Below are 21,907 nucleotides of genomic sequence, written 5' to 3'. Positions count from 1 at the left end.
GATAATCAATATGATTCAATGCCGATTTATTGCTCTGCCCGTTACCGGAGTAACGTCACCTATCGGTTATGCTTTGTTCATCAAAACAAATCGTAACGTTGGGAGAGGAATCTGTCTCGCATGCACGTCCGGCTAGGCTTATCTGCCTGTTACTGGAATAATTAACGTCACCTGTCGGTTATGCTTTGTTCATCAAAAAAAATCGTAACGTTGGGAGATGAATCTGTCTCGCACGCACGTCCGGCTAGGCTTATCGCGCTCGCGCGCATGTGAGAGTCGCACCACTACCTCAATCGCTCAACATGCTCTCTCCAATAGCAGCATATTTAAGTTGAGATCCCTCCATGTTGATTTCCAAGGTGGTATTAATTTCTTAACATTAGTTGTAGGCTTATGGAATTTATTATGCCATTTAATCTAACAACAATCTCTACATCCACCACCCCGAGAGAGAGTGAGAGAGAACGAGACGAAATGAGTTAGAACGAGAGGATGAGAACACAGGAGAGCAGATAAGAGAGGAGAGGAGTAAGTGTGCATTGGTGCTGTGCGTGTGTTCGTGTGCATGTAAGAGGGCGTGCTAAGTGGTTTGCTCGGGAAAGTCGATTTTTTTTAATTTTCCTTTATGGGAAACCCCTTTATTATTTTTTTTCATACCGGCCCTCTTTTTCTCGTTTGTGAACATGAAGGGGTGTCCATAAAGATATTTTTTATTTTAGAAAGTTAAATTAGGATATATGTTAGAGGGTAAGATAATATTATACCTTTAAATCACAGTAGATATTCCAAAAATAAGATTTGGGAGATTGAGTTTTGGTATTTTGTTGGTGATGTTCTGAGTCTCCGTCAACGCGCGAACTACAGGTATGGCGTTTTCTTACCACAAGTCAGTCAACTGGAAGTACTACTCCCTCCGTTTCAAAATGTTTAACACCGTTAACTTTTTAGCACATGTTTTGACCGTTCGTCTTATTAAAAAAATTTGTAAAATATGTAAAACTATAGCTGTACATGAAAGTATATTTAACAATGAATCAAATGGTATGAAAAGAATAAATAGTTAATTAAAATTTTTGAATAAGACGAATGGTCAAACACGTACTAAAAAGTCAACGGTATCAAACATTTTGAAACGGAGGGAGTACTACACAACGTGTATATATAGGAGGAGCTAGCTAGATACTGCCTTGCGCGCCATCTGCAAGTGACGCGCAAGATCCCATATTCTAGCTAGCTCGGCTCGGCAGCCAACAATGGCCCTCTTGCTTTTCTTCGCTGCGTTCGTGTTAGCCGCCGTGGCTCCTGCGGCCGGCCAGCGGAAAGGTTTAATTTTGATTTTTTTTTCAGTGCATCCATAGTACTAGTACTAGCATAATTGCAAATCAATTTCTGTATAAAATACTCAATTATCGGCTCATAAGATACTTGCGCGCCTGTTTTGTTTAGATAATGAATCTTACTTATTTAATTAACGTTCCTAGAAAGCTAATTTATCCCAAGAGAAGACGTTCCCTTGTTTCTCTAAACTAGCCCGCCTATTCTCACGGACATGAATATTAAGTTATGTAATGGTTAGAAATTTAGGCATGGACTTGAATCTTGGGTTAGGCATGGACTTGAACCAAAATCCTTCATTTTTCCTGTGTTTCTCCTCCATTCCGAATAAGCCCTAAGAGTATAATATCAGCCAGATTATTCATGTTGCATTTCAAAAATACTATTTCCAAAGTCAATTTCTGTATAAAATACTCAATTATCGGCTCATAAGATACTTGCACGCCTGTTTTGTTTAGATAATGAATCTTACTTTGTTAATTAACGTTCCTAGGAAGCTAATTTATCCCAAGAGAAGACGTTCCCTTGTTTCTCTAAACTAGCCTGCCTATTCGCCAGGACATGAATCTTAGGTTATGCAATAGTTAGAAATTTAGGCACGGACTTGAATCTTGGGTTATGTAATGGTTAGAAATTTATAAGAGTATAATATCAGCCAGATTATTCATGTTGCATTTCAAAAGTACTATTTCCAAAGGCATTTTCATTGGTATTGATTAAATAACTTTTTTCCAGTCTATTTGTTATCTTTATATCATATAGTACAATATATAATTTACCCCTATAAGCAATCACTACTACATAAATGCTTTTTCCATGTGGTCAGAACACATTTTCGCAGGCACGTGAAGCGCACGCGTGCCCATAGGTGTCTGATTTTTGTCAGCAAAAATCAGTAATTATCTAGGTGGGAAGCCGCTGAGCGCATGCAAAAACAAAATTGAGCAAAACAGAATCCAAAAAATAAATCCAGAAACCCTAGCAGAAGCTCCCATTCCGTCGCCACTGTCGCTTCTCGCCACCCCTTCATCGGCGGTGTTGTATCCTGCACCTCCACCATCGCTGTCATTGAGACGCTGCAGCCGCCATCATTGGGGCCGCCACTGTCGGAGTCGTCGTCACCAGATCCACTGCTCCAGAGCTCGCAGGCGGCGGATCCGCTACTCCCGTTGCCATCGCCGGTGGACCAGCTGCCACCCCTGAGCTCCTTGCCACCGCCCGAAGCCGCCGCCACTGTCGTCGTCGCTTGAAGTCACCGGATCCGCCCCTCCCATCGCTAGATCCGCGCGCGAGGGGTATGGAGAGGCGGCAGGATCCATGCGGGAGGGGGAGGGCCCACCGGATCTGCCCCTTCCGTGGCCGGATCCGCGCGTGTGGGGGGTGGAGAGGCGGCCGGTGCTGTCCGAGGCCACCGCCGTCACTCGAGCATGACATCGGCGGGAGTGGGGGAAAGAGAGAGGCCGGATGGAAGGGGAGAAGTGGAGAGGAGGGGAGAAGTGGAGAGGAGGAGAAGTAGGAGGAGTGTTGCTTTGCTGCACGTGCATTATGCTTTCTGCAAATACACTTATATGTTGTCACGTAGTTATCCCAAGAACGCTCCTAAATCCCTACGTGGCGTTTCAATAGATTAGAAATTAATATCTAGCCCTTAATTTTTTTCTTAAACTAGTGATCCATTATTTTATACTAAAAGTGCACTTTTAGTATATAATTGAACATAGATAGATAGTATTTAAATATTTCATAAAAATATCTAACAATATAGAGCGTAATGACATATATCAAATTGATCTACCTATGAATAATAATTGTACATTTCACATCTAAATTTGACCTTTTTTTCTTAACGTGTAACCTATGAATAATACACTTATAAATTTACTTAATTTAAATTTGAACTTTTTTAGTGATATATCTCATTGTTAATTTTTTTAGAATTTATCAACCTATTTATATTAAACTTAGGAAAAAATATATCAAAAGGGGGACATCTCTCTTTGAGGGATTAGGATATCCATTCCTAGTTACTTTTCTTTCGGGTTTGATGTTCATCACCATTTGTGAGTGCATGACTGCATATGCAGGTTTCTTGAGCATTGACTGTGGTCTAGAGGCCGACTCTGGTGCCTACACGGACATTGATAGAGGCATCTTCTACATCCCCGATGGCCCGTACGTCGACGCTGGGGAGAACCACGAGGTTGCAGCCGACCTCAAGGAAGGTCATATACGCCCTGATCTGACCGTCAGGAGCTTCCCTTCCGGCATGCGGAACTGCTACACACTGCCCACAGATGCTGGGAGCAAGTATCTGGTCCGGGTGGTGGCCGTCTATGGCAACTACGACGGCAAGAACAACTCCGTCGGGTTGCAGTTCAACCTGCACATTGGGACGAACTACTGGGACACCGTGCAGCCGGCCAATGGGAGGCAGGTGTACGAGGCGTTGTTCGTGGCGTGGGGAAGCTGGGCACCCGTGTGTCTTGTGAACACCGGCCAGGGTACGCCATTCGCGTCGTCGGTTGAGCTGAGGCCGCTTGGCAGCGAGCTCTACCCGGCCGTCATGGCCAACCAGTACATTCGCTTGTATGGTCGGCGTAATTTGGGGCCAACGACCGCTAGCGTTACTCGGTACGTATATATATAATTGTGTTACTGATAATTACTATTTGCTAATCCATGCCATTCATGTTATACATCTGTTTAAATCTCTGTTTGAAATTGATATATCCTATATAGTTAGAACAAAAAGCTTGATACACATTGAATCATATCATTTAGAAAATAGTAGCTTTTAGATCTATCTAATGCTTTTATCTTAACCATCCACCATATGCATTTACAATCATTAAGTGTAATTATTGCTATAAAGCTTAATGTCATTCAACCATAACACTTGGAAAAATAGCAACATTGGATTTCTCTTATGCTTGATACACAACCATCCAAATGTTATATACAATTGCAATCTCACATCAATTGTGCCATCTTGAATCGCTAGAAGGTTGTCTAGGGATGCTATTTGGCGCATATTCGTTACTTCTGATTAGTGGGCGCACTCAACATAAAATAAACGCTCTCGACTCCAGTCCATCGCTCCTACATGCCCTGCTTCCCATGAGCATGCTTGACGTTTACCCGATGGGTAAATTTCCGTGCCATTTTTCCTGACCAAGCACACTGACAAGTGACCTTTGATCCTCCTCGTCGTGACCCATTCGCGAGATGATTAGTGGGCGCACATTCGCGCACTAGTCATTCCGCTTGAAGCCAACACAGGTTGGCATGCCATGGACCGCCAACCCCTATGGCGAGGAGACCGGGGACACCGAGAGTAACGACAAGGAGGCCAGGGGCCACTAGATCTGGTCATGCTCCGGTAGGGGTGGATACCGAGCTGGCTCGACTTAGCTTGACTCGCTCGGTCTGTGGAAGGCATCGCGTACGTTAACCTTCCTTTATTGGGCTGGGCCATTCCATCTTTGAGAAGGGGCCCAATCTCGTATTTGATGGTCGGCGTGGCAATAGGCTTCGCTTCGTAGACTGGTTTCCCAGCCGTTGCAAAGACTTCGCGAGAACGGTCAGGGGCGCGGATTCGCCAAGCTAGGGCAAACAAAGCCGTCCGGCCCTACCAGATTAAGAATGCGAAGGCCTTTCCTTCGAAAGGAGAAAAAAAATAGCTATGCTATTGACCGACCCTTTCGTATTTACTTCGAATCAATAGGCCTATCATTTTTCATGAGGCGGGCCAAATAGAGAATGAAATGCAAAAAATAGGGGAAGGGGGGATGGTCGCGCCTTTGATTTTGTTTAAGGGCTGCTCGCCTGACTAAAGTACCAAAGGCTTTCACGGCTTCCACCCCTACCTTAGGATCTAAGCCCTTTGAAGCGCCAGTAGTTGTAGCTGTGGGTAAGGTTTTCGTTCAACTCGCTCTGGGTTCCGATCTATATGACCCCCAGACAATACAAAGTACACCTCTTCCGTAGAGCTTCTTATCCCTAAATTATCCGGTAAGCAAATAATGAAATGGGTTCAGTTCCCTTGTCAAATAGGGGCCCCGACCCATGTTCAATCACTGAAGTGTGGTTGAGTGAGATGATCCGCAACCAACAAATGATTTGTCATTGTCTCTAAATCACTGAATAATTCGTTTTTTATTTATATATGAGAACTAGAGAGTTCACTAGCGCAGTCAAAGGAGTTTAATTTCTCGTGAACTTCTGCCGGTTGAATCAAATGTGTTTGTTCAGCTTATAGTACGCCTTCCTTCTTCTTTACTGAACCTATGGACTTCTTCCACTTAGCAGCTTCCGCACGACCTCGGGAATGGTTGATCTTGGAATTTCATCGAGTCACGCGCGCTCCTGAAAAGGGGTCTGGAAAGGAAGAGAGCATTACGAATTGCCGATTTTGTTAGTTAGGTTTGAGTTAGGAGTTAGAGTTTTTCCCCGGAAGTGGCAGCAGTTTATTAAGTAGAGTCGGTTGCTGTTCTTGCTAGTGGCCAAGCCAGGAAAGCAAGGGGGAAGCTAATACACGGTGAACTGCTTTAGGAATTCATACCATACTAGTCAAAGGCTTAGTTTAATAGCCGAATTAGCCGAGACTACCCTGAAAAGTAAGCAAGGAGAAGAATGAATTACGTAGGATACTGGCTACTTGAAGTCGGTCGTGAAAGATTGAAGCTTGCTTTGAAGGAAGAAAAGAGGGTGCTAGATTCTATGCTCTAGAAGCTCTTAGAATAGAATATATGCAAAGAATAAGAATCAATTCATTTTTGAATTGATAAGCGCAATAGCCATAGCCGTCCATAGATACCAATATTGATTATAATCTACTTGGAAGCGAGACAAGACCCGCTAGGGATTGATTCACGGATGAGGGACCAAAGCGTGTTTCAACTGATATTAACACGCCCGGGGTCAGTTCAGTAAAGTAATACCTTTTTTCCTGGTCGGAGACTCGCAAAACAAGTTATCAAAAAGATGCGAGAAATCCAAACCAATCTTCTCCTACGGTTGTAGAACCACAGGAATAAGATGCTTCACGGCATCGATCCGGACCAGGATGCTATGATACTTGGTTGTGGGATGGACCATACCCAGCATAGTGAAAGCGGATCCCAGATAAAAAGGAATGCTTGGCTATCCTGCTAGCAGTTGAGTAAGATATCCCGAAGGGAGTACAAAAATCGGATCTTAGTCATATGCACTTATCTTTACCTGGCGAGGTAGATTTTTTTAGAAATGGGAGCTCCTTATCTTTAAAATTTCCTTAATGCGCATGAATGAGAGATTACAGCACTTAGTATGAGCATATCGGCCTATGGAAGAAAGTTCGTATCGTATTAGTGCGCTTGAATCGAAATCAATATCAATGCTGCAGTCAAGCCAAATGCTTTCCCTAGCTTTAGGTTGGCTTTCTCGCTATATCCACCCGGATATCGCTTCGTTCACCTACTCTGAGTTAAGTAACTTGTTTTTTACTATTTTTATGTAACGACTTGTGCTTCGCTTTAAAGCTCACTACCTTTTTCAATCTTACAATGAATAGGGCTCTCGCTAGGCTAGAAATCGTTAAAGAAACATGCCTTCAACAACACCCTTAGAGTCCTGGACTTGAAAGAATACGATGTCATCTTGGGTTGTGATTGGCTCTATAAACATAGCCCATTTGCCGTCAATTTGAAGACCAGAGAATTTATCATTACCTTAGAAGATGATACTCTCCTCTCATTAAAGGATTGCACATCTCAGGACGCGTACACTGAACAACTGAAAAGGATAATGAACAACCTTCTCAACAAAGGCATTTCTGGTTTCATTCTGCATCTCAACAGCTTATCTCTGCAGGCACCACACTCTTCTGCCCCTCCGGCTATTTCAGCCTTACTGCAACAATACTCTGAAGTCTTTCAGGAGCCCACTACACTCCCTCCTCACCGTGATATTGACCATGCCATTCCATTGCAAGAGGGAGCAACCCCACCCAACATCCGTCCTTATCGTGTGCCTCACAAGCAGAAAGATGAAATGGAACATCAAATTCAGCAACTACTCAAAAATCAAGTCATCAGACATCGCTAGAGCCCTTATGCCTCTCCAGCCATTTTGGTTAAGAAAAAAGACAGCTCTTGGCGTTTGTGCATCGATTACAGAAAACTCAATTCACAGACCATTAAAAACTAATTCCCCATCCCTGTAATTGAGGATCTACTCGATGAGTTATATGGTGCTACAGTCTTTTCAAAAATTGACCTCCGCTCTGGTTATCACCGGATTCACATGAAACCAGAGGACATACCGAAAACAGCATTTCGCACATATTTTGGCCACTTTGAGTTCCTTGTTATGCCATTTGGGTTATCTAATGCCCCTGGTACATTTCAACGCTCATGAATTCTATATTTCAGCAGTATCTGAGGCCATAGCTCTCAACTCAGCTTCAGCACTCGAGCGGGACACTGCAGTCTGCTTCTTGGTTTTCCAAAGGTCCGGAGGAGCGGAAGAGTTTATAGTCGAGAAGGGTCGGGCATTAGCAAATCCTTCAATCCCAACTCTTGAAAAGAAGCATTTCCTCCTGATTGTCCACCTTTTCGGAGAAAGAAGCACATCACTTATACGAGATTCTGAAATGATTGTTATCTCTAGGCACATCTTATGGGCGGCATCTTTTCCTCCGGAGAAGCTGTCGAAGCGATAGCCATGTCTTATCCTTTCTCGAGCAAGGTTTTATTAGTTTACTCTGGAATTAGACCTGCTGCCTCTGCCTCTGGCTTGACCCTTCCCCCTAGAAGTATGTGCCCTTACCAATAATTCCCTGACTCTCTTTAACCACTGTCCTCAGCCTGCAGTACTGAAGTTCCCGATTTATTTCTCTTTCGATTCCTGGCTCTAGTCTAGTACCCACCGATTCTTTAATTGATTGGAAAGATGGGTGTACCCTGATATAGATGTCGATCTCTCCTAGAATCTAGGTATGAGTTTGGGTGTTCGATTCAGATGGATCTAGATATGCCTCATCTCACTAATATGATCGTACTCAAAAGGAACCTTAAGCGATAGGGCCGATTCTATAATGAAAAAACGAACCCGGTAGTAATTTCTTCTTGGCGGAATGACTTTCACTCTAACACCAAGTTCCCTTGGGGTAAGGGGAGCATTCTTGAATTGAACTACCCTCTACTAATATTACTAACCTAGGATATCGGGAAGAGAACCTATTTATTTAGGGAAGTAAGGTAGGTCGTTTGCAAAGTTATATACAAAGCCCCCTTCGCAAGGGAAATAGAGTCCTGGGTTCTACCATTATCGAGAAGTGAAACGACGATTTCCATATCATTTAATGAAAGGGATTCGTTTGTTGACCCGCTGTCTGAATAAAGAAATTGTATAACATGCGGCTCTAGGAAGTCAATTCTTTAGGAGAGCCGAACCAAAAATTAGGAAATGAAGGGTTTAAGTCTTCCGCCTTCTTCTTCAAGGACCAACGAGGATCTAATCCAGGCAACTCCATACTAAGCTCAAAAGTCTATGGAGCGGCTAAATGATTGAAAATCCTTCCCTTCCCGGCACTCGCCGCCTCTGTCCCTTCTCGAGAATAATTATTACGCGTAGTAGCGATCAGTGCTTGCTTTTACTGTTCACGCCGGAGCTATTTCTTTTAGAAAAGCTTAATCCGTCTTTGACTCGCTTTCGCTCAAGCAGGCTCTTCCTTCCAGTTCCTCGCCAGACTCCACTTGTAAGTAACCCTCCCTTGAACCGAAAGAACTTTACGAGAATTAGTTGTTATCTATGATGTCTTTTTACGCCCATGCTGCAACAAGACCTACATTTACATGAAGTATGCTCACTGATTGAAGAGCTCGCGCTTTCTTCCCAGATCTTTCCTTTCTCCCCTTTCCACCGGTAAACCAACCACGGCATACTTGGCAATTGGCCCTTTCCATGGTGGTTTGGAATCTCAGCAAAGCAGACATTCCGGAACTCCCAACTTTTGGTTCGGTCGAAATTTAACGACCCGAGTTCATCATCGTATTTAAAGAAAAGTGACGCCTTCTCCGAGGGGGTCATGCCCAAGCTCTTTCTGGCTCGAGGGCTCTGATTGGGAATGGTATGCGAAGTTACCCCACGCTTTTAGTATATAGATTTCTACGCTAGTGAGTGGTTTACCCTCGAAACTGAATTACTTTTCCACTTTCACTCTTCTTCTCTACGGATTTTAGAAAACAGAATCTGATTGCAACTTTTTCGTCCTATGCTTTTTGCATTCTAGTTCAATAGTTTCTTTTTGATTTACAGATCAAACAAAAGAAAAAACATTACAGAAACTCAAACAAAAGAAAAAACACGCAACGTTGCTTCATATTCTTTTCTTCAAACCATGACTACATCCCCTTTGCTTTTGCTACTACTACCACTAGTCTAGCTCTTGTTTATTTGCAACCCGTTTTCATAGTCTTTTGACCGGATTTTACTTGATAGGGAGTCTTTCTTTTGCAGGAACTGGGATTGCACTAGCTGGTGTCTTGGGTCAAGAAGGTATCTGGTATCGTGAAAGTAGGGCTGGTTTTAGATAAGTTTGATACTCCAATCCCCTATTATGACCTTATTGACACGGCACGGGACGAGCCCATTCCTGACAAGTGATTTAGAAAGGAGTGAACGAACTACAGAATGTAGCGAGCCGCCCGCGCCTTGGTGACCTAACCACTTGAAAAGCAACAATCTTTTCTTTGACTTAGTCACAAGACGAGTAAGTACCATTCGAAACCAGAGCCGCCTACACTTCTTAGCTTGTTCCGCCGCAGAAAAGGCTACTGTCCCATGCAAAGAAATATATATCGATATCGGCAATGCTTCAAGAACTCAACATACATGCGCCATAGTGCCAATGATCTCCTTTACCAACTGTTCTGCCCGTTGCTAGTGTTAAGCTTCCACATTCACTCCCAGGCCGCTGATGAGACCGTCACTTTTCTATTCAATTACCTAGAAAGAAGGCGCGTGCGTCAATGTTTTGATTGAGTGAATGATCCATCAATAAGATCAAGCTGGAAGGTCTGTCTTGAGTTCAGTTTCTGTCAACGATGAAAGAAAGTAAATGAAGTATATTCTCAAATCAAGTCAACAAGTCAATATGTATGTGTCTCTATTCTAAGAAAAAGAAGAAGGCACCACCACCGAGAACTGACTACACAACCGAGAAGCGTGTCAGCCTTCCTTATTCAATCAACTCTAATTTAGTACTAGTACGATCAAGAAAAGTAAGAAGTTGAACCAGAGTCACTATTATTATTAGTAGTATAGTCAGTTGTATATGTACCTGCACGAATCTTTCAAGTAAGCTCTTTCTAGTTCGCCAGCAAGGCATTTTCCGAAGCAGGCAGGGCTAGAGCGAGGGAATTGGCCAATGCTAAGTGATCTCCTCGCCCAAAGAAAAAGGGGGTGTCTCGGGTGGGGAAGAAGGATACAATAACGTGGCATCAGCAATGTTCAGGTTCGCTACATCTGGGAATTTCACTTCCCATTTGGCTGGTGAGAACGCTGGCGTAATTTCCAGGGCTAGATCCGGAAGAATCCTGGGTAATGGTAAATACGGAGAACATGAATTCCCTTAGCGCGTTGGATCATCGAATAATGGATAAATTCCTATATCTGGTAAGACCACCCATGAGGGTTCATCAACTCATTTCTCGGTCAGATATTGCAAAAGTACAATTGGAACTTGTCACCAGCCTCATCTGGTGAGGGATCAGCTGTATCGGCTTTCCCTAGTGATAAGGTCTGCGAGGTTGTGGAGAAGATGAAGTTGATGCAATGCAAGCAAGGAGCCAGCAGTACCTCATCAGATCACACGAAAGGTATTGGAATTGTGCAATTGCTTAGGGGCAAGAACTTTCTGATAACTGGTGCAACTGGTTTTCTTGTAAAAGGTGACAGCTTCTCTGAATCTTAGCATTTGATTTTGTTCTCCCATCAGTGTGTGCTATCATTATATGGAATTCCCTGTCCTTTTCTTCGCCAGTTCTTCTGGATCCAATTTTAAGGACAAATCCTGATGTTGGTAAAATATACGTGTTGATCAAGGCCAAGGACAATGAAGCAGCCATGAAAAGATTGAAGAACGAGGTATGATGATTACTTCAGATTACTTTCTGTTCTTCATGCAAATGACCATATTTTCCGTCTGCAATACAGGTAGAAGATACTGAGTTGTTCAGATGTTTACAGGAAATCCATGGGAAAAACTACCACAGCTTTGTATCAAGCAAGCAGGTTCCAGTCGTTGGTAATGTCCGGGAAGCCAACATTGGCATTGCTCCTGAGTTAGCCAAAGAGATCGCGGAAGAAGTGGATGTTATCGTAAACTCTGCAGCAAATACCACTTTTGATGAGAGGTTCGTGAAGCTATACTAGTCTTGCACCAAGGATTGTTTCCATTACTAAATGTGTAAGTTCACATTCCATAGCAATAAAAGTATTGAAACTTGCAGGTATGATGTAGCACTAGACATCAACACCGTGGGGCCACTCCGGATAATGAGTTTCGCGCAGCGGTTTCGAAGACTGAAGCTCTTCTTGCAAGTATCAACAGGTCAGAATGCCAAATAAGAGTTTCTTGTGGTCGAAATCAAATGGTTTAGCTAGCTCGGCTCGGCTCGTTATCCTAACAAGCTAGAAGCCCAGCTCGGCTCGACTCGGTTGGAAGCTTGAGCCAGCTCGTTTAACTCGTGAGCCAAGACACTCAAGTCAAGTTTGCAAATGCGCAAAGTACCCACTCCAACAAGCAAATCAACAAATGCATCCTCAATCACCAGTTCAAATATTTCGACCATTTGATCCATGAAAGGAGGAAGAAAATAAGAGAGTTGAAAGTTTCCTACTGTGACAGCGAAAAAGTGAACAGAAAAGCTTTCTTTCTTCTTCATCCTCCATGCCCATAGCAGACAAGCGCACAGCCGGCGGCCTCACAGGATGAAGGCAGGGAGTAGCACCTGATGTAGGTAGGGAGCAGTGCAGTACGGAGGTAGGGAAGAAGGGAGCAGTGTCGGACGGAGGTAGAAAGCGACACCAGTGAGTGATTGAGGTAGGGAGCGGCACTGACACAGGAGCGGGGAGAAGGCACGCCACATGTGTAGTGGCAGAGCGGCGGACGGTGGCTCGATCTGGAAGTTTCCTTCTCGATCTGGACACGAGAGATGATGTGGTGGCACGGAGCAAGAGATGGAGTTGTGGCGGCGTGGAGCGATGGGAAATAGGGAGAGATCAAGAGAAAGAAAGAGATCAATGTGATGCGTGTGTGCTATGACTAAAGCCTAGGGTTTCTTCATTGCCATGCTACCGAATGGGCCAGGTGACCTATTGGCTTTGTTGGGCTACAATCAAACTTCTCCTTAATTCCTGGGCTAGGTGGCTGTTGGTTTGGCTCGTTTTGGCTCGTGAGTAGCTCGTGAGTCAGCCCGACCTAGCTTGTTATAACAAACGAGCTGAAACCTTGGTTTGTTAATAAATCCAAACGAGTCGAGTCGAGCTGAGCCGAGCTAGAAACGAGCCGAGCGAGCTAATGAGTCACGAGCTTTTCGTCCAGCCCTATGCTTCGGCAATACCAGTGGTCGGTGAAGCAAATGCTTCTGTTCGTTTTCTAGGCCCAGGAGCAACAAATCTGGTGGTGATGGGCCTAGGCCTTCCAATTGGGGACGATTGACGCACTTGTTGTTGTTTTGATTAGGAGTGCTGATTCACACATACACGCTGGCAGGTGAACTCACGCGCATGGTCCTAACCGTGTCATGATGTGCATCGGGCATAGAGGGATGGCCTAAGAGGTGGTGGACTAGCGGTGGCTACCAAACAAGGGTGGGCGGCGCCGAGGAGCCATGTGGTCGACAGCGAGCGGTGGGCCAGTGTTGGTTGTGCGGAAAAGCGAGGTGAAGGAGAGGGGGAGGAGGCCGTGCTGGCATGTTGACGCCTTTTGGCACCAGTGAGACCGGACAACGACATGGTTGGGAGGGGAGGTGTGCTGCAGAAAGAACTGACCTGGTTGCTAGATGATCTCGTTAGAGGAAGCTCGTTGGAGGGAGGAGGAGGTTCGTCGGAAGTATAAGTTGCTTCCAACGTCGCTAAACTACTAATATGGTACTAAACATGTGCACATAGCTCTCATGAGCCACACATGGGTCATCCAAATTGGGCCAGATGTCATAGTGGACGGGGAGGAGGCCATCGGGGTCGGGATGGGGAAGAGGCCTGCAGCGTTGTGGGAAGGGGCTGAGGCTAGCGCAGGGAGGCAGGCCATGGACCGCTAACCCCTCTAGCGAGGAGACCGGGGACCCCAAGAGCGATGACTGGGAAGCTGGGGCTACTTGAGTTGGTCATGCTTCGGGGGTACGAACGGTCGGTGAAGTGAGCGGAGGCAAATGCTTCTGTGCGTTTTTCGGGCCTTAGGAGCAACAGATCTGGTGGCAGTTGGCTAGTCCTTCCAATTGGCGATGGCTAATACTGTTGCTGTTTTGATCAAGAATGCTAATTCGCGCATACGCGGTAGCAGGCGAACTCGTGTGGGCTGTCCTGACCGCGTCATGATAAGCGCCAGGGCTTAGAGGGACGACTTACGAGGCGACGGACCGGCGGTGGGTGGCAGATAAGAGCGGGCGCCGTCGGCGGAGTCACAGAGTTGGCAACAGATGGCGGGTTGGTGTTGGTGGCGGCAGTAAAGCATGGTAAAGTGGAGGGTGAGGAGGACGGTTGAGCGGGGCCCATGCTGACATGTTGAGGCATCGGTGAGTAGGGGGATGGGGGGGAGGGGGGGTTGGTTGTGGTGCAAAAAGAACTAACCTAGTTGCCAGACAATCTCGTCGTAGTTAGCTCACCGGAGGGGGAGGATGGGGCTTGCCGGATAGAGGCCTTCATCGTCATCATCACTGGTGGAAGGCCGCTCGGCTTCATCCCCTCTTCTTCGTTGGAGGAGTTTGCCGGAGGGGAGGGGGGCTCGCCGGAGGGAGAAGGATCGAGCTTACTGGAGTGTCATCGTCCGAGGAGAGAGAGAGGGGGGGGAGGGGGAGGGGTGGAAGATGGGATAAGGTGGAGAGATGGTTGTGGGCCGTGCATCGTGCGTGACGTACATGTCTAGCGCGCCGCGCGCGTGTGCGTAATATATAGCCATCCCCTGTTTTGTTTGGGTTTCCGGGGTTTTGAAGAATTTGTAACTCGGAGCATTCTGCGGGCTGTGATTGATCTGGTTTTTCTTTTTTTATTTTTTTTGCCAAAAACACATTTGCACGTCTCTTTACCGTATGGCCTATCTGCGTGTGAGTACAGCGCCCAGTATATGCCATTCGCGTCCTCAATTGAAGTCAATGGTTTTAGCAGATGGAAGACAGTTTTAGGAGTGCTACTGTAGACCAGTTGTGAAGAACTGACAATATAACGGCAGCTGTATTCTTGTTTATATATGTGTTATTACATCTCGTCCCTAGTTTTGTTAGTAATAATACTGATTTTATTCAGATGTTTAATCTTTTTGTTCCTTTTTTTACATATATATAGGTACCCTAACGATCCATTTGATCGCTACTGGTGGCACCAGGACACTAATAACCCAATGTGGGCGAATCTTACCACCACATCGATCAACATCAAGCTGGAATCCAGCTTCGAGGTGCCCGCAGCAATTCTTAAAGATGCCGTCCAAGTGGCTGGGAACGGCACGATACTCAACATAAAATGGCAAGACAACACTGGCCGCCAGTTCGCGGTGTTTCTGCATTTCGCCGACTTCCAGGACAGCCAGGTCCGTGAATTTAACGTCTATTTCAACAGCGGGCCGCCCAACAAGTACAGGCCGCACTACCTGGCTGCTGGTTTCGTCTACACCACTAGATGGTACAGGGCCATCGATGGAGAGTTCAACGTCACTCTTGTGGCCACGGCCGAGTCCGTGCTGCCCCCGATGCTCAATGCGTATGAGATCTACACTCTCATCGTCCATGACACTCCCACCACATTTCAACAAGACGGTAAGTTTACCACAACATATATATATATATATATATATATATATATATATATATATATATATATATATATATATATATATATATATATATATATATATATATATATATATATATATATATATATATATATATATATATATATATATATATATGTATATATGTAATGCTACTAGCATGGATGCTACTTAATTACTCTCTCCATCCTTTTCAAAATTCTAAATTTTTTATAAAAAGCTTATCGTTTTGAAATATACCTTCCGTCACATCAATCATCTCCAATTAAATATGTCCTCTATCCATCCCCCAACTACCAACCATACATTATTTAGAGGGTACTATGGTCATTTTCCGTAAATCTTAATTTTTTGCTAATCTAGAACGACAACTATAGTAGAACAGATGTAGCATATTCTAGAACTTACATTGACTCTAGGTATCACAGACTCACAGTTAAAAAATTGCAATAATAGTACTACCTCTGTCCCAAAATAAGTGTACTCGTGGGGATATGTGTCCAACATTTGACCGTTCGTCTTATTTGAAATATTTTATAATTTTTTTAAAAAAATTAGTCACACATAAAGTATTATTCATGTTTTATCATCTAATAACAATAAAAATACTGATCACAAAAAAAATTTCAAATAAAATAAACGGTCAAATGTTAGACATAGACAGTGCAAAACTGTAGTTATTTTTGAACGTAGGGAGTATTTCTTTCCAAGAATAATTTTACTCCGGTTGATTCGGTCATCTCTCTCTCCCTCTCTTAATCGAAGTGATTGAAAAACCCAAAATCATATACTGAGCCCAATAAGACACAATATATTCCACCCACCCCCAGTGCATCTCCATGCAACGACGACGCAATGCAATCCCAAGCACTCGACTCCGCCGCTTGACGCTCGCGGATCTCCAGCACCCGCAGCCGCCGCCGCCCAATGCTCTAGCGCCCATGGATCAGCCATACCTCAGTGGCAGAGGAGGCCATGCGCTAGAGACCGCCGCTTCTAGAATCGCGGAGGAGAGCGATGGGAGCCATGGCCTGCTAGGGAGGTGTCGGTGCCAGTAGGAACGGCAATGGCGGGAGACGACAGTGGCACCAACCGCTCCTACCAGGATCGATGGGATCTGGGGCACCTAGTGGAGATCGAGAGGATCCAAAGTCATGGCTTAGTTCATTGACTGTTGCTTAATTTGATTCGTCAATCGCTTTTTTAGTTTTTGTGATTTTTTTCACCGTGTCAACTTGTATTGTTGTTAGTTCAGCATGACCGAGACGAAACTGAAGTAACCGAATACTGAAGTGCTTGTTATTCAGTTTCCGATGACCGAATTTTCAAAAATACCATGGAACTACTGATTTGAATTATTCGATCCGATTGAACGGCCAGCCATGCCTAGATAGGAGAAACACGGGCTCCTTTGCAACATTGGATTTTTAACATACATGGATCAAAAAAACGGAAGAAAACTATAGAAATGATTGTTTGGATAGAGCCCAGGAAAAAAATATGAATCACAAAAGAGATAAGCACAAAAGGATTTTCACAAGAAGTTGATGAAACTTACGTTGAGAATCCTCCAAAATTTATATGATTTGAGGCAATCCTAAGGAATTTGAAAGGAATTAATTGTTTCAAAGATCACGTAGGAATTTTTTTCATAGCAATCCAATGCTCTGAAATTTCTCTAAAATTCTTTTATTCGAAAGTCAAAGAAAAGATACTCTGAAGTAGATGCTCCAACAAATATGAGATTCTTAGTTTTTGACTCAACACCATTAATCTAATTTCCAACCATATTAGATATACTATCAGGGGTTTCAGTCCGAAGGAAATATAAAATATTCTCCATAGAAATTTTGCAATATAACAGTCAAAGAAAAGATGTTCAATAGTCTCAATATGCATAAAAAAACCACATCTTTGACTCTAATTCCAATTTCTTCTCCTAAATTATCCTTGGTTAGAATCACACCTTTGGATAAAAACTATCAAAATATATTAATCTTAATTAGCACTTTTAGTTTCCATATGAAGATAAATTGATGAGTTATACTTTCTCCGTTTTCAAATTGCTTGTGGTTATTGTCTTGTCATAAGTCAAATATTTAAAAATCATATATAGTTCAAATTACTATTTATTTTGCTAGGGGTGTCCTCCTTAATCAAGTGTTTAATTCCCTTGTACGTGAACGATTCAGAACAATTTTTAAATAATTTTGCGTTCTATGCAACTCTATTTCTGTTGAAAGTTTTTTTTCCCTATTCCATAGTTGATGCTATCTGGGCTATTAAAGTTGAGTACGGGATAAAAAAGAATTGGATGGGTGATCCATGTTTCCCAAGCCAATTTAAATGGGACGGCGTGGAATGTGGGAACACAAGTGATAATATTCTTAGGATAATATCAATGCGAGTATTATTCGCAAAATCTTGCATATATAGTATTATATATTACCTCTGCCTTCTGTTGGATTTCTTAAAATTTTGTTATGCAGCGATCTCTCCAACAGTAACTTGCATGGGGTGATATCTAGTAACTTCACGTTGCTCACAACACTTGAGTATCTGTAAGTGTCTGAAATTGCCTCTGCTTTTTTATGTTTGAACATCCATATCACATAAATGAGGATCACCAATTTGCCATTCAACATGTTGGAAATTAAAACACAAACTCGATCCACAGCAGAGTATTTTTCACAAGTGATTGGTACTTTACATCCAGTGGCTAGCCAAGATCTGAGCACTGCACGAGAGGGGCAACTTGACTAAGTGATTACGATAGTAAAATTAACTAAAAACAATATGTGCATCATTTCAAGAATTCCCATAGGCAATATATCATACGTATCAACACAAAAGAACGTATGATAACACAAAATATAGATCATGAGTAGGTAATCATACTGCATATGTGTACTCATCGAGAAGACAGATCACAAATGGTGACAACATCATCTGAGATAGATAGGCAGGCAAACAATCAGACAAAACTATACATTGGAAAAATGAGAAAAACTATCTATCTTGAAAGTATTACTAATATTTTAAACTTTTGAAATTGAAGTGGAGATGCAAATTATAACATAGTATTGAGGTTCAGTATGTTCATGACTGAGACGTTATAACATAATAAATTGTACCCTTGAAATATTAGCCGCCAAATTATGTAAGAATGATCCAGTCAAAAAAAATTATGTAAGAATGATTATCAGATACTTGGATATTAATAAAATGTAGTACTCTAAAAGAATAAGAAAAAAACATGATTTTCATTGGGCTGCGCAGCGCGGGGGGGGGGGGGGGGGGGGAGGGGGGGGGGTGGGGGGGGGGAGGCAGGTCCCCCTCTGGCTTCATCCCTTCTGTAGCTGTAGATTGTTGCAGATCAGGACATTACTTAACTTCTAACCTTCATGTCACTTTCCCTAGAAATTTGTCAGGCAACCAATTGAATGGACCAATTCCAGACTCCCTGTGTAAACTAAATGAAGGATCGCTCGTTTTCAGGTGCGTGTACTCTTGTCGATCTATATTGTTTCACAATCTATATTTATCGAAATTGCAATATTCCTTTGATCATTTGGCATGTGACGGTTCCATTTACAACAGAGTAAGCTCTGAACTCATTGTTTTGTAATTTCAGTTATGGGTCAAATGGTGATGTCTGCAACAAAACAAACCTGCCCGGATCTAAAAAAAGAGCAGCTATCTTAGCTATCTCAATAGCAGCTCCTGTGCTGGTAGTGGTCTCACTTTTAATTGCATATTTGATCTGGAGAGCGAAAGGAAAGTCCAATAGTATGTGTGCTCTTCTCACGTTACCTGTATTCAAGTATATTGATAATTAATGTTTACTCCATCGGGCAATTATTCTATTTAACTGGTTTTTTATGCAACAAGTTTCTATCCCAGGAAGTGAAAAATATCATTGGGATCGTCTAAAAAAAAATGAAAATCGCCATTTCACCTACGATGAGCTGAAGAAGCTTACTGATAACTTCCAACAGTTCATTGGAGAAGGAGGCTTCGGATGCGTGTACCATGGCTATTTAGAAGACAATACTGAAGTTGCCGTGAAGATCCATTCTGAAAAATCATCGCATGGGTTTAATGAGTTTTTAGCCGAGGTACCTAAATTTTGAAATATGGAGGTACAACTCTGAACTATCAAAATCATATATATGATTTACGCCATGTTTTCTTTCTCATTACATAGCTTGAGAGCTTGACAAAGGTCCGTCACAAGAATCTAGTTTCTTTGGTTGGCTACTGCTCGGAGAAGGCTCATTTAGCTCTGATTTACGAGTACATGCCTAGAGGCAATCTTTTTGATCTTCTGAGAGGTTTGTATGTACACTCCGAAGTTTAGTCTTTATTATAACTAAGAATTAAAATGTTGCCTTACTATTTCAAAGTTACATAATGATATTTAATTATTTGAACCCTAGAGAAGCCATCTTGTCTAATTTGAAGAAATGTCAATATGTGAAGTAAGAACATTTATGTGACAATCTAAATCTCTTCCTTGTGAATACCTGCAATAGAGAGTAACAAATTAGTCCTAGTTTTATATTTCTGATCCTATCGTTATTGTACTTGCTACTTTGAGTTTGTCAAAGAAACAATCCTATTTTGATTAATTTATTCAACACTGTGATAGAATTGCGTAAATTTCTAAAACTGAAATGTAAGTTTTTGAACTTTTTGTTGGGTGCCATTCTAACTATATCTGTCTACATTCCACACATGAAGATAAAACTGGTGTGGGTGAATCCTTGAATTGGGCAATGCGTGTGCGAGTTCTGCTTGATGCTGCACAAGGTACAACTATATAAATGTATTTGTTTTAAGCAAATGTGTTTAGACTGGAGCACTTCTTTTTTTCTCACCGTAGTTATTTTTTTGGGGCATGTTAGGTCTAGATTATCTGCACACAGGTTGCAATAGGCCAATAATTCACCGCGATGTGAAGACCAGCAATATTCTTTTGGATCAAAATCTACATGCTAAAATAGCAGATTTCGGACTTTCTAAAATTTATCTTAGTGACATGCAATCGGGCTTGTCAACCACTGTAGCTGGAACCATGGGCTACATTGACCCAGAGTATGTGCTTCTACATCCACACTAGATCAATTTGTATATTTGTTTTGTTCAGAAATAAGTAAACTTCACAAAAAAAATGCAATTATTTTGACTTTGCTACAACTTTAGATGGGTATTTCATAAAACTGCAACAATATCAAGTGATTTTCTCATATTTCATAAAACTGCAACAATATCAAGTGATTTTCTCACAATACCGCAACTTTAGCGCCTATGTATGTATGATATGTGGGCCCAACTTACTCTAGCATAAGTATTGCATGTGTGTATAACATCTTGGACCAAAACTTGTTAGACGAATAAAGTTACAATTTTCCGTTAAAGTCATATATTGTTGTGGCAGTTTCCTGAAATATCTAGCTAGCTAAAGTTGCAGCAAACTTATAATTTTGATAAAATAGTTGCACTTATCTGAAATTTACTCTTAGTTGAATGTATTTTTTTTGTTAGTTCAGTTTGCCATGTCGAGAATAGATTTCCCAATTAATTATGTTACTTCTATGCATCTCATCTTTAGCCTCGTTACTTATTCTAACAAAAAATATTTTTTAGATACCATATAACTGGCAGGGTCACGGAGAGTAGTGATGTTTATAGCTTTGGTGTTGTTCTTCTGGAGGTAGCCACTGGTCAGGGTCCAATCTTATAAGGCAATGGTCACATTATTCAACATGTCAAAGAGAAAGTTGCCTCAGGAGATATAAGCTCCATTGCCGATGAGCGGCTCAATGGCGGCTACAATGTCAGCTCCATGTGGAAGGTGGTGGAAATCGCTCTGCTATGCACGGAACCTCTTCCTGCTCAAAGGCCATCAATGACTACGGTGGTTGTTCAGATGGAGAGTCTGGCATTGGAGGTAGCTCGCGAGGATAGGGGGCTCCATGCAAACCCAACGGGTGATGCGGTGGCCACATCATCTACATTTGATCCATCTGCAAGATGAAAACCCTGTACCTATATATGCAACTATGTGAAACCCCGCGCATTGCTGCAGAAGTTTATTATGACAACAATAAGTTAAAATAATGTGTAAGATAGCTTAAACAATGTAATCTAGTACATAAGTTTACATAAGTTGATAAGATTTAAATTTAAATAGTATATAGAATGATGATTCAAAAGTAAAAGTAAGATGATGTGAGAGAACAAAAGAAGATAATTTTGACCATACATCTAAGGGCAAACAAAATTGAGATGATATGACTAAATGGGAGAAGAAAAGAAGAGAGATAATTTGAACCATTGATTAATCATCTAAAGACTAAAAACAATTTATGTAATATGACTTAATTGGAGAAAAGAAAACTAATATGAACTAAGTGAGAATGAACTTTATAGGTATATAGGATATTATAAAAAATGATAGAGAGATATATTGAAATATTATGTGAATTATATGTGGGATGATTTAACATGCTTATATTTTAAATCTCTAAAATTTAATAA

The 21,907-nt window shown here is 42.3% G+C and overlaps 1 pseudogene; it reads left to right on the top strand.

Moving 5' to 3' along the window:
• The first annotated feature begins 1,197 nt into the window (after window positions 1-1,197).
• Window positions 1,198-21,644, top strand: LOC127784457 (putative leucine-rich repeat receptor-like serine/threonine-protein kinase At2g04300; annotated as a pseudogene).
• The last annotated feature ends 263 nt before the right edge of the window (window positions 21,645-21,907 follow it).

The sequence above is a fragment of the Oryza glaberrima genome, chromosome 9 (assembly GCF_000147395.1).
Source record: "Oryza glaberrima chromosome 9, OglaRS2, whole genome shotgun sequence".
Taxonomy (NCBI): domain Eukaryota; kingdom Viridiplantae; phylum Streptophyta; class Magnoliopsida; order Poales; family Poaceae; genus Oryza; species Oryza glaberrima.
Note: the sequence above shows the minus strand (reverse complement) of the source record. Positions and strands in the feature narration are given on the sequence as shown.